The sequence below is a fragment of the Fukomys damarensis genome, unplaced genomic scaffold, assembly GCF_012274545.1.
Source record: "Fukomys damarensis isolate Sample0158 unplaced genomic scaffold, DMR_v1.0_HiC HiC_scaffold_32, whole genome shotgun sequence".
Classification (NCBI taxonomy): Eukaryota; Metazoa; Chordata; class Mammalia; order Rodentia; family Bathyergidae; genus Fukomys; species Fukomys damarensis.
In genome coordinates this window covers 15,652,868-15,665,181 of record NW_022900944.1, presented here as the reverse complement: position 1 = coordinate 15,665,181, position 12,314 = coordinate 15,652,868, and the positions used below count along the sequence as shown (strand labels likewise).

Here is a 12,314-nt window from a genome sequence, read left to right as displayed (position 1 = left end):
TTTTTTTTTTGGAAAAGGGTCTTGTTAAATTGCCCAGGTTGGCTCGTACTCATGATCCTCCTGCCTGAGCCTCCCAGAGTGCTGGGATCATGGGTATACGCCACCACACCCAAGCTAACATTATATTTTTAATTATCATAAACCCTTGCAGTTTTACTGTCACAAGTGGTGCCGAGTTTGCTGCTGTGTGGAGAACTCCTAACCTCAAAGTGTTCTTTTTTCCTTATTCTGCTTTCCTTCCTCATGGTTGCTTTTTCTCCTGTTGTCTTTTAGTTGGTTAGGGCTTTCGTTGGAGGAAAATTGAAAAAACAAGACATAAGTAAAAAGAATTAAAATGCCAGATCCTGTCCTCCAGTGATAACTGCTGAGATTTGGGGTCTTGCTCTGACCGGCCCCCAGATGCTGGGGCTGGAGCCCAGGCCTGGTGCACTCTGGGTGCCTGTGTCGCACCCCCAGCCATGTGCAGCTCTGCAGCCCCGTTCTTACTTCGAGGCCTCTCTGTCATCTGCTTCCCGAGATCCGCTGAGAGGGGTAGCGTCTTCCTCCCTGCCCTTCCGCTGTCACAGCCGGCCGGGTGCAGGGGAGGACAGGCGGCTGCTGGCAGGATCCAACTGCCAAGTTTTTCAAAGGAAATAAGGCTATTTGGCTGGCAGGGCCATTACTTCCACATCTGTTTTTTCTGGATTTTCTGCTGTTATTCAATACACTATGACCCCAGCTGCCCCTTTCCTTCTGCAAAGCCCTGGCTCCCAGGCCAGGCAGAGACCAGGATCTGGGGCAGCTGTGCCACCCACTAGAGGCAGGGGGCCCCCTTCCTCTCCCACCTTGGGAGCTGGGCCCAGGGCATTCCTTAGATTTCCACCCAGAAGTCCTGGGTTCCAGGGAACCATGTATGACAGCAGAGATGCCGTTTACCTAGAACCTGTGTTTATTTGGTGCCCCTTTGGTCTCACCCAGGCCACCCATTAAGACCATCACTGAGAGGAGGCACAAGGCCTCTCCCTCTCCGGTGAGTTGTCACTTGTCATGTGTCCTTAAGTCCCTTCCTCCCTGGGGACCCCGCTTTTGGACAGACATAGGAGGATGTGACCCTGGGCATTGAATGGATTCCTGGCCTGGGATAGGAAGAGGTCGCTGCAGTCTCAAGCCAGGAAAAGATGAGGGCAGAGGACAGAGGAGGTGCATGGATGCCCTGGGATGGAAAACCGATCTGAAGGGTGCTGAGTGATGGGACGATAATGCTTTCTGCTGCCTTGAGAGGCCTCTTGGCCCTGCCTGGTCAGAGTGTAGAGGAGCTGGGCCTGAGGCCAGCGCTGCGTCTGCCTGCTCCGTCCTCTCCAAGTGGGTGAGCCTTCAGGGGGACTCTTGCCCCTGGCTTCGCAGAATGGGTTCCAGACTTCTGCTCTGTATTCTTGCTGGGAGAATCTGGGTTTTTATCATTGCCTTTTCAGGCAGGGTCTCTTTATGTAGGTCAGGCTGGCTTTGAACTTCTATGTAGCCTGAACTGGCCTTGAACACTTGGCAGTCGTCCTGCCTCAGCCTCCCTAGTGTTGGGATTACAGGCATGTGCCACCACACCTGGCTGAGAATCTGGGTTTCAGTTAATCAGGCAGACATGTCATGAGGGCCTTTTGAGTCCCTGGTGCTCAGGGAGGTGGTCTTTGCCACCTACATGGTAGGTCTGGTGAAGTTCGATTTCTTTGTGCTGCTGGTGCCAGAAGCATTACTCTAACCCAAGGGAAGGGGACAAAAGGGGACCTAATGGTTGCTGTAAATAAAGGAGGGAATTGATGTGGATTCAGGTATGGTTGGATCTACGGACTCAAGTGGTATCATGAAGACTGTAGTTCTCCCTCCAGCCTGTCTTCACTTCATTTTTAGGTAAATTCTCCCACATAATAGTCATATTTATAATCTGTTGGTACATAAAAAGTTACTCCATTTATCACACACTTTCTGTAGATCAGGGATTTAAGCTTCACTGGTGGCTCTGGCTTAGGGATCCTTTGGGCACTTCTATTGGAGAAGCAGTCAAGTGCAGACCCCCGGGGCCAGCCTGGGGCGGGGGGATCTGCTGCAAGGTGGCCGTGCTGTGTGGTTGGCAGGGCCTCAGCTCCTGGCCGCATTGGTGCCTCCACAGGGCTGAGTGTCCTCAGGGCACAGCGTCTGGCTCCCTGCAAGGGGTGACCCCTGAGAGCAAGATGGAAGCCTCCATGGCTCTTGTGACCTCAGAGGTCGTGTGTGTGATGTACGCTGTTTTAGGGTCACATAGGCGGCTCCTGGCTCCATCTTCCATGCCATATGTAGCAGTTGTTACTGCTTAGTCATTTGCTGCACATTAATTTGACAGAATGTTGGGTTTCGTGGTAGCCTCTGCATGTGTACATAGAACATACTTGGATCATGCCCATCCCCTGCTCCCCTCCCTTGCTCTCCTCCCCCCATTGTTCCCCTCCTAGTCTCCCTTCTACTCTTGTATCATCTTTGCGTGTGTGATGTTTTCGGTTTGTTCTGTATTCTCCGTGCTAGGGAGAATATGCAGTACTTATCTTTTTTGAGTCGGGCTTGTTTTGTTGAACATGATGAATTACAGTTCAGTCATTTTCTTGCAGATTACATGCCTTCGTTCTTCTTTATAGCTGAATAATACTCCACTGTGTATATATGTCTCACATTTCTTGCCTCCCTCCCTCCCTCTCTCCTGCCCTCTCATCCTCCTTCCTTCTCCTCCTGTCCCCTCTTTGCTGCTGCTGCTTTTTTTTCTTTCTTGTGGAGGTTGAACCCAGAGCCTTTGTACTGAGCTCCATATCCAACACTTTTTTTTTTTTTAATTTTGGACAGGATCTCATTAAGTTGTTAAATTGCCCAGGCTGAGCTCGAACTTTTGACTCTCCTGCCTCAGCCTTCCAGAGTGCTGGGATTACAGGTGTGCACCACCATGCTCGGCTTTGTGTACCACATTTTCTTTGCCCATTCATCTGTTGATGGGCACTTAGGCTGGTTCCATGTCTTGGCTCTTGTGAGTTTTGACCCAGTAAACCTAGATATACAGGTTTCTCTATGGTATAACTTAAATTCCGTCAGGAATAGTTATACCACCAGGAGTGGTATAACTGGGTTATATGGTAGTTGCATTTTTAGTTTTTTGAGGAACCAAGGAGAGCACTTCTCCCACATAGTCCCAACAAAAGCCTCAGGATTGTGTCTCAGTGGCCCTCCTTGAGCCCTGTGCCCATTTCCCTCAGCCCAGCCGTGGAGGCCGGGGCTGCTTCCCATGGCTGCCACAGAAAGGTTGACAGTGTGTAACCTGTACAGGGGCCCGGGAGATGGGGGTGATGGGCCTGGGGAAGGCTTCCCAGAAGAGGTGGCCTCTGTACCCGTTTTGCACAGACCCCTGCTCAGGCCACCTCCGAGGGCTGCAGTGAGCCCCCCGACGGGGAAAGGAAATGGTTCCTCCTCACACCCCTGCCCTTGCAGGAATGTGCCTTGAGTCTGAACCTTGCTGGGCACCGTGGGCTCCTTCCAGTAGGGCCGGGATCCACATCTGTGTGCAGTGGGGCTGTGTGCTCAGCATGTGGCAGTGTTTGTTCCTCGACTGACTGATAGCGCTGCCTGCTTTGCTTTGGCTGCAGTTCTGTTCCTATGATCTCATCTTGTCCCCCTTTTCCATGGAGGCCTTTTCTCCCAGGGGAGGAGGTCTTTTCCCCAGCTCTGGGGCCATGTTGATGAGTCCCTGCTCCCAGCCTGTGACACTGCCTGACTGTTGTGCCAAAGTCACTTTTGGGTCGCTGGCCCCAGGGAGAAGGGTGGGGTTGTTTCCTGAGACAGGAAAGGATTGGGTCTGGGGCCTGGCCCCTTGAGCATGCAGAACCCAGTATTTCTTGTCTTGTTGCTAAGGCTGCCTCCTCGTAGGGAGATGAAGGAAAGATTGAAGCCAGGCCTGGTGGCACACGCCTGTAATCCGAGCTCTCAGGAGGCTGAGGCAGGAGGATCACACGAGTTCAAGGCCAGCCTGCACTATATAGGGAGACCCTATCCAAAAACAAAAACAAAAATAACAATGGAGAATTTGCTTAGCAAACTGGGGAGCACAACACACCAGGGCTTGGAGAGGTGTGTGGGTGGTGAGCCTATTCCTTGCTCCTGTCGAGGGCTGGGGTCCGTGAAGAGACAGGCCCTGCAGTCAGACAGCTGACACCGAATCCTCACTGTGCCTTTGGTAACTGTGTGCTTGAGCAAGTGACCTGGCCTTTCTGAGCCTCGGTTTCCTCTTTGGTAGAGGGGACAGCGGCAGGATCTTCCCCATGGGGTGGACGGGGAATAAGAGGAGCTGCTGTGTGAAGCCTTAGTGCACCGCCCACACTCAGCGAGGCCCAGTGCTGAGCACGGCTGTCCGGACCTCTGTGTGTGGGTGGACCCTGGAGGTACGAGGGTCAGGTGCAGTGGGGCTGGAGCGAGGTGTGGGCTGTGTCAGGGAGAGCGTAACCAGCACTGCGTCCTCTGAGGTGTGAGCTGGGAAGGGTGCTGCTCAGTTATCCCATGGCCGCTTTGCTGTCACACAGCTGTGCAGCCCGCTCTGCGTGGTCGAGAGCCCTGTGGGCCTGACAGTGGGGAGCCCCTCCCGTGTCCCGGCTTCTCTGTCTTCCTCAAGCTGCCGCCGCACACTGCTGCCGTCACTCCTGCCCCCAGCCTCTCCTGGCCCCTTCCCCTCCCGGCCCCTCTGTCCGGGCTTTTCTCACCGAATCTCCCTCCCTCGGTAGCCGGCTCTGGTTGGCTTCTGCCCGCTGGCTCAGAGCCAGCTTGCCTTGTTTCCTCCCAGTCTGCCTAGTCAGGGAGTAGTGGACGCCTGTTACACATGGGTGTGTGATTACACACAGTCAATGGCACTGGTGTTAAGTGTACACAGAGACGAGCTTCACCTCTGTACACACCGGTGTCTCCGGCGTGAGACTGAGATACAGAATCTCTTGGGCCCTAGGTCTCACCTCCCTAGGGGTAATGCCTGTCACTGCAGGTGTGGCTGCTCATTTCTTTTTTTTCTTTTCTACCCCCCAAACTTTCTGTCCCTCTCCCTCTCCCTTCCCTCTTGCCCTTTCTCCTGTCCTTCTCTCCTTCCACTTCCCTTCTGTTCTTCCTTGTCCTGGGGATAGAACCGAGGACTTTCACACAGATCTAAATTCCTTATTTTATTTTTATTTGGAGTCACTACATTGTCTGGGCTCGAACTTTCCATCTTCCTGCCTCCACCTCCCAGGCATGCACCATGGTGCCCAGAATGACTGCTCTTTTCTGAAGTTTCATGTCAATGGGAACATGTGGATGTGCTTTTATGTCTGGTTCCCTAATTCTCGATGTGTATACTATTGATTCATAGTCTTGTGTATTTATCAGTAATCTATTCCTTTTATTAGATATTGGGGATTGAACTCAGGACCTTGCCGCGGCCAGGCAGATGCAGCACCACTGGGCTACATCCCTGGTCCCTTCCATCCATTCCTTTGTTAAAATTTTTATTTTTTGTACCGGGGATCGAACTCAGGACCTTGTGCTTGCGAGGCAGGCAGCCGAACCACTGAGCTAAATCCCCAGCCTCCTTTCCTGTTTATTACTGAGTAATTTTCCATTGTGTAAATCTGTGAAAAATCTGTTTATCCATTTACCTGTTGCAGGACATTTGGTTGTTTCCAGTTTGATAATTGTGATTTATTGGACATTTGGGTGCAAGTCCTCTGTGCACATTGTTACTTCTGTGTAAACACCCAAGTGTGGATCACAGTCGCGGGGCGGGCGTGTGGTTAGCGGTGGTTGCTGCCAAGTGGGTTTCCAACGCGGCAGCTCCTCTGTGTTTCCACCAGCGGCGTTCAAGGGTTGGAGTTTCTCTACATCCTTGTTGATACTTGGTATTTTCCTTATAATGTTAGCTACTCTAGCATAATAGAATCTCAGTGTGGTTTTAATTTGCTGATAGTTGATGGTGAGTATCTTGATCCTTTTGATATCTGCATTGTTGAGAGACCTGTTTAAGTTTTTTGCCCATCTTTTTTGGTTTTTTATTTGTGACACAGTCTTGCTGTGTTTCCTTCGTTGACCTGGAACTTCTGGGCTCCAGGGATCCTTTTGTCTCAGCCTCCTGGGTAGCTGGAACTTCAGAAGGATACCACTGTGTTTGGCTATTGCCTTTCTTTTAATGGGACTGTTTACCTTTTTTCTTACTGATTTGTGAACCATCTTAATATGTTCTGGAGAGGGTCTTTAGATAGTAGTGTGTGTTTTGAATACCTTCTTCTCCTGGTCCGTGGCTTGCCCTGTCCTTCTCTCGGTGATGGCTGTCCCCTCCCTGCTTTGAAATGCCTAGGACTATGAGATGTGTGATGAAAGGAGAAAGTAAGTGGCCAACGCCAGGAGGGTCCCACACCCTTCAGGCAGCAGCCCAGAGCCCTGTGTGGATGCTATACCCGTCTCCACACCATATGTTGGACCTTGAGGTCACCTACTATAAGCCCCCAGGTGACCTCAAGAGCCTGGCATCAAAATTACACCTACTATGTTCAGTCCACAACATGCACTGGACGTCCATTCTGTGCCTTACAGGTGCTGGGCACCAGGGACACGTCTCCTGATGGTGTGGCCACTCTCTAGGAAGGCAGAGCAGCAAGTTAGCTGTGATGGGGAGAGGGTGCAGAGGCTGGAAGACCTTGAGTTAGCAATAGCTGACCCTAAGCCGAGGAAGGGGAGGGAGATCTCAAGTTTGAGACTAGCTTGAGCTACATAGCAAGTTCAAGGCCAGCCTGGACTAGGCTATATAGCAAGACCTTGTCTTGGGAGGGAGGGAGGGAGGCAGGGAAAGAAGGGAGGGTGAAGAAAGTGTGAGAGGGGAGGGAAGAAGACTGGCAGAAAAGGAACAGAGGAAGGAAGGGGGAAAAAAAAAAGAGTCAGGTCCCTGGACCCAAGTCATGTGCTCAGAGGGCTCCCTGAGGACCAGGCAGTGCTATCCCCAGGGAAGGCCCAAAGTGTCCCCTTCCATCTTGGGAGGTTCTTGCTCCAAGGTCCCCAGCCTGTCCCAGTTTTCTGTCTCACCACCGAGCCCCCCACAATTTTGGTGGAATAGAAGAGGAGCTGGGGCTCGACTCCTGGCCTCATGGTCCTGGCTGCTGGGTTCCAGGGGCTCCACTGTCTGGAATAGAAACTCCAAGGCCGCGCCCTGGCCGGCACAGGTGTGAAATGGAGAGGTAGCGAGCTAGATGCAGACCTGTGGCCTCTCAGGCTGTCTCCTGGGCCGCCTCATGACCTACATGGAGAAACCAAGTTCCAGGGAGGGAAGAGGAGCTGTCTGGCGGTAGAGAGCTGGGCCAAGGCACCGTGCCAGGCTGTCTGCCTCTAATTGCTTATTAAGGATGCATTTGCTCCCTTCTTGGAGCAGTTGTCTTGGAGCCTCTAATGGAGGTTTTTGGTTCTCGTTTTATTATTTTTTTTTTTTCAAAATCATTCCAGCTTCAAGCTTCAAATTTCCATGAAGTCATTGAAGCTGGGAGCCTGGCCTGGTGGCTCCCCCAACTGGAGAGGGTCCCTCTCGCAGCCCAAGCTGGCCGGTGAGCAAGAAGCCGGCAGGCGAGAGGCACTGAGCCGCCGCCGGAGCAGGAAGTGGTGGGTCCCAGATGTGACTCACGCTCATTAGGTAGACGGTGGAGGGAGTCTCCACATGTGTCTGCAGAAGGGCAGGCAAGGGCCAGGCCACCTCCCTGCAGGCTCAGAGCCTGCTCTGGCCGCTGAGGGGTCCCAGGAGAGCCAGGTAAGGCGGGGTGTGGGGATGGGGTGGCACCCATCCCCGAGGCCCGGACTGCTGGGACGGGGCTGGACAGGTCCTCAGCCCAGCTGCCTGGGAGGCCCCATGGGCCTGGTTTGGGGGTGCTCTGGGGTTTCCTGGGCAGACAGGGGAGAGAGGCGCCTCCTTGACAGGGGACCAGAGACAACTTGTCACGGGCTTTCCCACCCTGACAAGAAAGTGCCGTTGTGACCACAGTGTTGTTCATTTGGCTGCTTCCACCTAGAATTCTGGGAACCACAGGCACTTAGATACCCACGTTTCTTTTCAAGGCTGTAATTTTACATTTACAAGTACACTTTCCTTTTCTTGAAGAAAGTGAAAATTGGTAAGGGAATTTATTTTATAAGTAAATAACAACAAATCAAAAAACAAAATAAAAACACAAAAGCAACTTGGCAAGTAGAGCCTGGAGGTGTAGTTCAGTGGTGGAACACTTTCCTAGCAAGTGTGAGGGCTTGGGTTCTGCCTCCAGAGCCACAAGTAAGAGACAAACAGATTAAACCTTTAAAATGGATGGAGACTACAGATGCCCCTTCCCTCCACTCCCTGGAGTGGCCTCCGGAACCAAGGGGGGTGGCGTGGGAGGGAGGGGTCCTCCTGGATCTTCCTGTGTGCTCGTCTGAACACATGTACACAGCCGCGGGCTGAGCAGGTGCCTCCTCTCCATGTCATGGCGGGTTCAGCGGCAGGGCCAACTGGGACTGGGCCTTCCTCCCAGGCCAGCCCCAGGGGAGGCGGCCGAAGGCTGGGATGTGGGGCTGGGCCACGTCTCCACACAGCAGGCCCCTGGCTCCAAGGCCTGGATGGGAGGCTGTGGTGTGGCTGGCTTTGCCTGGAAGGACTGTGTGACTAATGCTGTCACCAGCTCAGCCACAGATGTGCAGGTGGGTGACGTGAGGGTGGGGCTAGACCTTCACGTCTCAGAGTGGACCAGGCTCTGCAGGGGTCTCTGCCTACATGTGGATGAGCACGTTTAAAATGTGAAAGCATTTGTTTTAGTGTGCCTGAGAAAAAAAATGGCCAAGGACATTAAATCTGTAACATCGGGAAGGCATTATGGTCTTGGACGAGGCTAGTGGAGAGACTTAAATGACAAGCAGGCGTTTGAGAGGAAGTCTGCAGTGCCCCGCAGGAAGTGGGGTGTCGGGGGTTTGGGGAGGCCTGTTCTGAGCACAGCACGTTCTGACTGGGCTGGGCATCTTCCCTTTTCCAGAGGGCCCTGGTTCTCCTGGGGGTTTCCTGTGGCTCTCGCGGCAGGGTGTAGGAGTGGGGAGGGGGGCTTTCTGATTGTTGAGGATTCAACAGGAAAGGCGTGGCCACCAGCAATGTCTCCGTGAAAAAGAGGTGGCTGTGTCCTGGTGGCTGATTTCTGGAGTGGGGTGAGGAGTGACCTCTGTGCCAGGAGGGCGTCTGGGGTTAGGTTCAGAGGTAGGTAGGTGCCTGAGGGTTTACACATGAGACATGGGGAGGGGCAGGAGTGACAGGCCAGAGATGCTTCTCAAAAGGAAGACGGAAGCCCAGACCTGAGCAAGCTCTCTTTAGAGGTACGCAGCCCCCCACCACTTTACAGTTTGTAACTGCGATTAGATCAACCCAATCCTGGTCTCCCCTGCTGTCCCATGTGGTAGATGTCATTTGTCCCCCATTTACATGGGAAGACAGAGGCCCCGGGGGTACAGTCTTACCCTGTGTGCACCCCACCTGAGGGAAGCCCTCATGTGTGCGGTCTGGATGGGGTCAGGATGCTGTGCCTTGTCTTTGGAAGCTAGGTGGGGCCCGGAAGCCGAAGGACTGATTGGTGGGGGTCCTCTCTGGTTGATGAGGAATCAGGCTCCTCTATGGGGCCCCCTGTGCCTGGCCTGACCTCATTTCCAGGCCCACTTTAGGATGGCTGGGCATCCTGTCTCTTTAGCAGGGAGGTAGATGTTCCCACCACTGAGCTAGTCATCCTTGCCACTCTGCTACAGCTGGGGTCACCCTGAGGATCTGTGTGGCCACCCACACGTGCTGCCTGTCTCCCCTCTCCTGACCTGGAGGAAGGGGGTGTGAGGCTCATTCACACTGAGATGACATCAGTATTCCCTCTCCTGCTTTCCTGAAAAAGTTGGAGGGCCTGTAGGGCACAGCAGAAGTGTCGTCACGGGCACCTGTCCCAGAGTGGCCCATTCCAGACTCGCCTGGGCCGGGAGCGAGCTTTCACGGCTCTGAGAGGCCTTGTAGCCAAGAGCCAGGCGTGAGTCTGCATCTTGGAGGAGCCCGGAGAGCCGGGGGCGTCTGGAGGTCACAGTCCACCCCCACCTCCGGCACAGAACATGCTCTGTGGTCTGGTGCCTTGGTTCCTGTCCCCTGCCTCCCCCAGCAGGGGTGAGATGGTCAAGGAGGGAGCCTGATGCTTGCATCTGTGGTGTGGGCTTGCAAGGATGAAATGAGGAGACGCACGCACTGCCTGGGTGTTTCATTCCTGGTGCCAAGGGGCGCTCTGACTTGGGTGGGAGGCTGGATGTCCCTGGGCAACCTAGGAGGTGATGATGGCCTCCTTGGGATCCTGTGTCCTTGCTTAAGTTTTTCTTTTTTTTTTTCTTTTTTTTTTTTTTTTTGAGACAGGGTCTCACTATGTAGTTGAGACTGACCTGGAACTCACTATTAGCCCAGGCTGGTCTCGAACTCACAGTGATCCTCCTGCCTCAGCCTCCCAAGTGCTGGGATTACAGACGTGTACCACGCCTGGCTGTCCTTGCTTAAATTAATCACTTTATCTCTCTGTTCCTCAGCTTCCTTATATATAAATTGGGGTTGACAGCAGTGCCCAGGTAGGTTAAAGTGAAGTTCAGGTGCATGACAAATACCTCCCAGGCATCTGAGACAATATTTTACCTGGGAGACTCTCAGCAGTGGCTGGCAGCCCTGCAGCCTGTGTGTGGAGGAAATTCCATCAGTCCCTCTCTGTGCAGTGGCCCTCTGTCCTATCCGGGAAGGTGGCATGGCACCCTCACCCCTGGCTAGCCATAGGCATCTCGCTCTACCTGCTGCCGCCGCCCACTGATTTAACAACCTGCCACATCATGGCTGGGGCATTGCCCAACCCTGAGTGCAGACCCACTTGGCTGAAGTGCCCCTGTTCCCTGCTCTCCCTGGGAGCCCTCCTGGAAGGAACTGGGTGGTGAGGTGAGGTGGAGGGCCTTGGACCAGAGCCCCGTCCTCCTTGGTGCTCTTTTTTCCTGCCACCTGGGTCACAGGTGTTTTCTGCGCGCAAATGGAGTATGTGGCTGGGAGATGAACCTCTGCTTTCCCTACTGCCAGGATGGGGTGCAGACGGCTGACATAGTTCTGGGAGAAGAGCCCCGAAGATCCTGGGTTCTTTCTCCTCCACAGTTATGTGTGAATCCCTGTCTGGCTTCCCCAGGCCTACCCCCTGTTCCTCTCTGGCACTGTGGACCAGCCTGCTGACCTGCCTGCCTCGAGCATGGTGCTCTCCTGGCCCTGCCCGCCTTTTGCCTGTGGTCCCCTCTGCCTGTCTCGGTGCTCTCCCAGCCCCTCTTAGCTTGTGTGCCCAGTGAAGCCTCCCCTTCAGGGATCCTCAAGCTGGAGAAGGGAAGAGGTGTCAGTCCCGGGCAGCAGCCTGTCAGCCCTGCTTTGAGCCCCTCCCTCCTGCCGTTGCTGGTAGGTGGGTCACTGCTGTGCCCATCCTCCCTTTGGCCTCTGTCCCTCTGTTCACCATTGTGCTGACCACTGGAAGGGCTTCCCTGCACCTGAGCCTGAGTGGAAGAGGTGTCGGAAGTCTTTGGTGCAGGTACCCCCAGCCTCAGATGTGTTTCCTGGCCCCTGGTCCCCTCCTGCTCCGGGCCTCCGTCTCCTCACCTCTGTGGTAGGCAGTGTGGGTGGGTGGGCCCTGCCTGCTAGCTGCTTTCCTTGCCCCGACCTCCCACACGTGTCTCCCATGGCCCTATCTGGCTGGGTGGGCAGAGTCCTTTTGAAGTCTGGAGGCGCTGCTCTAATGGGGGCCTGGTCTAATGGTAGAGGGGCCTATTTTTGAAACACCCAGACTCCTGGAGCCACTGCTCCGTTCCCTGGGGAGGGGGTGTGGCCGTGGCAGGCAGGATCTGCGGGCCAGGCAGGATCTGGGGGCCAGGCCAGCCCTTCTGAGGAAATCTGTCAGGCTCAGCCTTCTGGGCAGGGCAGTGAGGGAGAGCTGCTTTTGAGGAAGTGAGGCCCTTAGGAATTGAAGGTGTCCTCTGTGCCATTTGTGTTTAGATTTCTCAAGCTGCTGACCTTTTGTGATTAGAATTGGTGGCATGGTCCTGGGGGGTGGACCTCAATGTGTGCAAAGCCCCTCAGGATTAGGTACTATTTCCAGTCCATTCTTTTGGCAAGGAGGCTGAGGCCCAGAGAGGTTAAGGAGCATGTCCAAGGTCTCAGAGCTCCTCCAAAGTGGAGCCGGATTCCCAGCCTGCTGCTTAGCCTCAGACTGCCTGTTCTCCACCACAGGCCT

The 12,314-nt window shown here is 54.1% G+C and overlaps 1 protein-coding gene across 4 annotated transcripts in view; it reads left to right on the top strand.

The window, feature by feature from the left end:
* The first annotated feature begins 7,542 nt into the window (after positions 1-7,542).
* Positions 7,543-12,314, top strand: part of Adcy7 (adenylate cyclase 7) — a 37,776-nt gene continuing 33,004 nt past the window's right edge. For 2 of the 4 annotated variants that reach the window (XM_019208293.2, XM_033757777.1), the window contains exon 1: positions 7,543-7,789. The gene's annotated coding sequence lies outside the window, so the exon portion shown is untranslated. Of the gene's footprint in view, positions 7,790-8,689; positions 8,710-9,297; positions 9,370-12,314 lie in introns of those variants that run through there. The other 2 variants (XM_033757779.1, XM_033757778.1) reach the window with 2 other exon arrangements.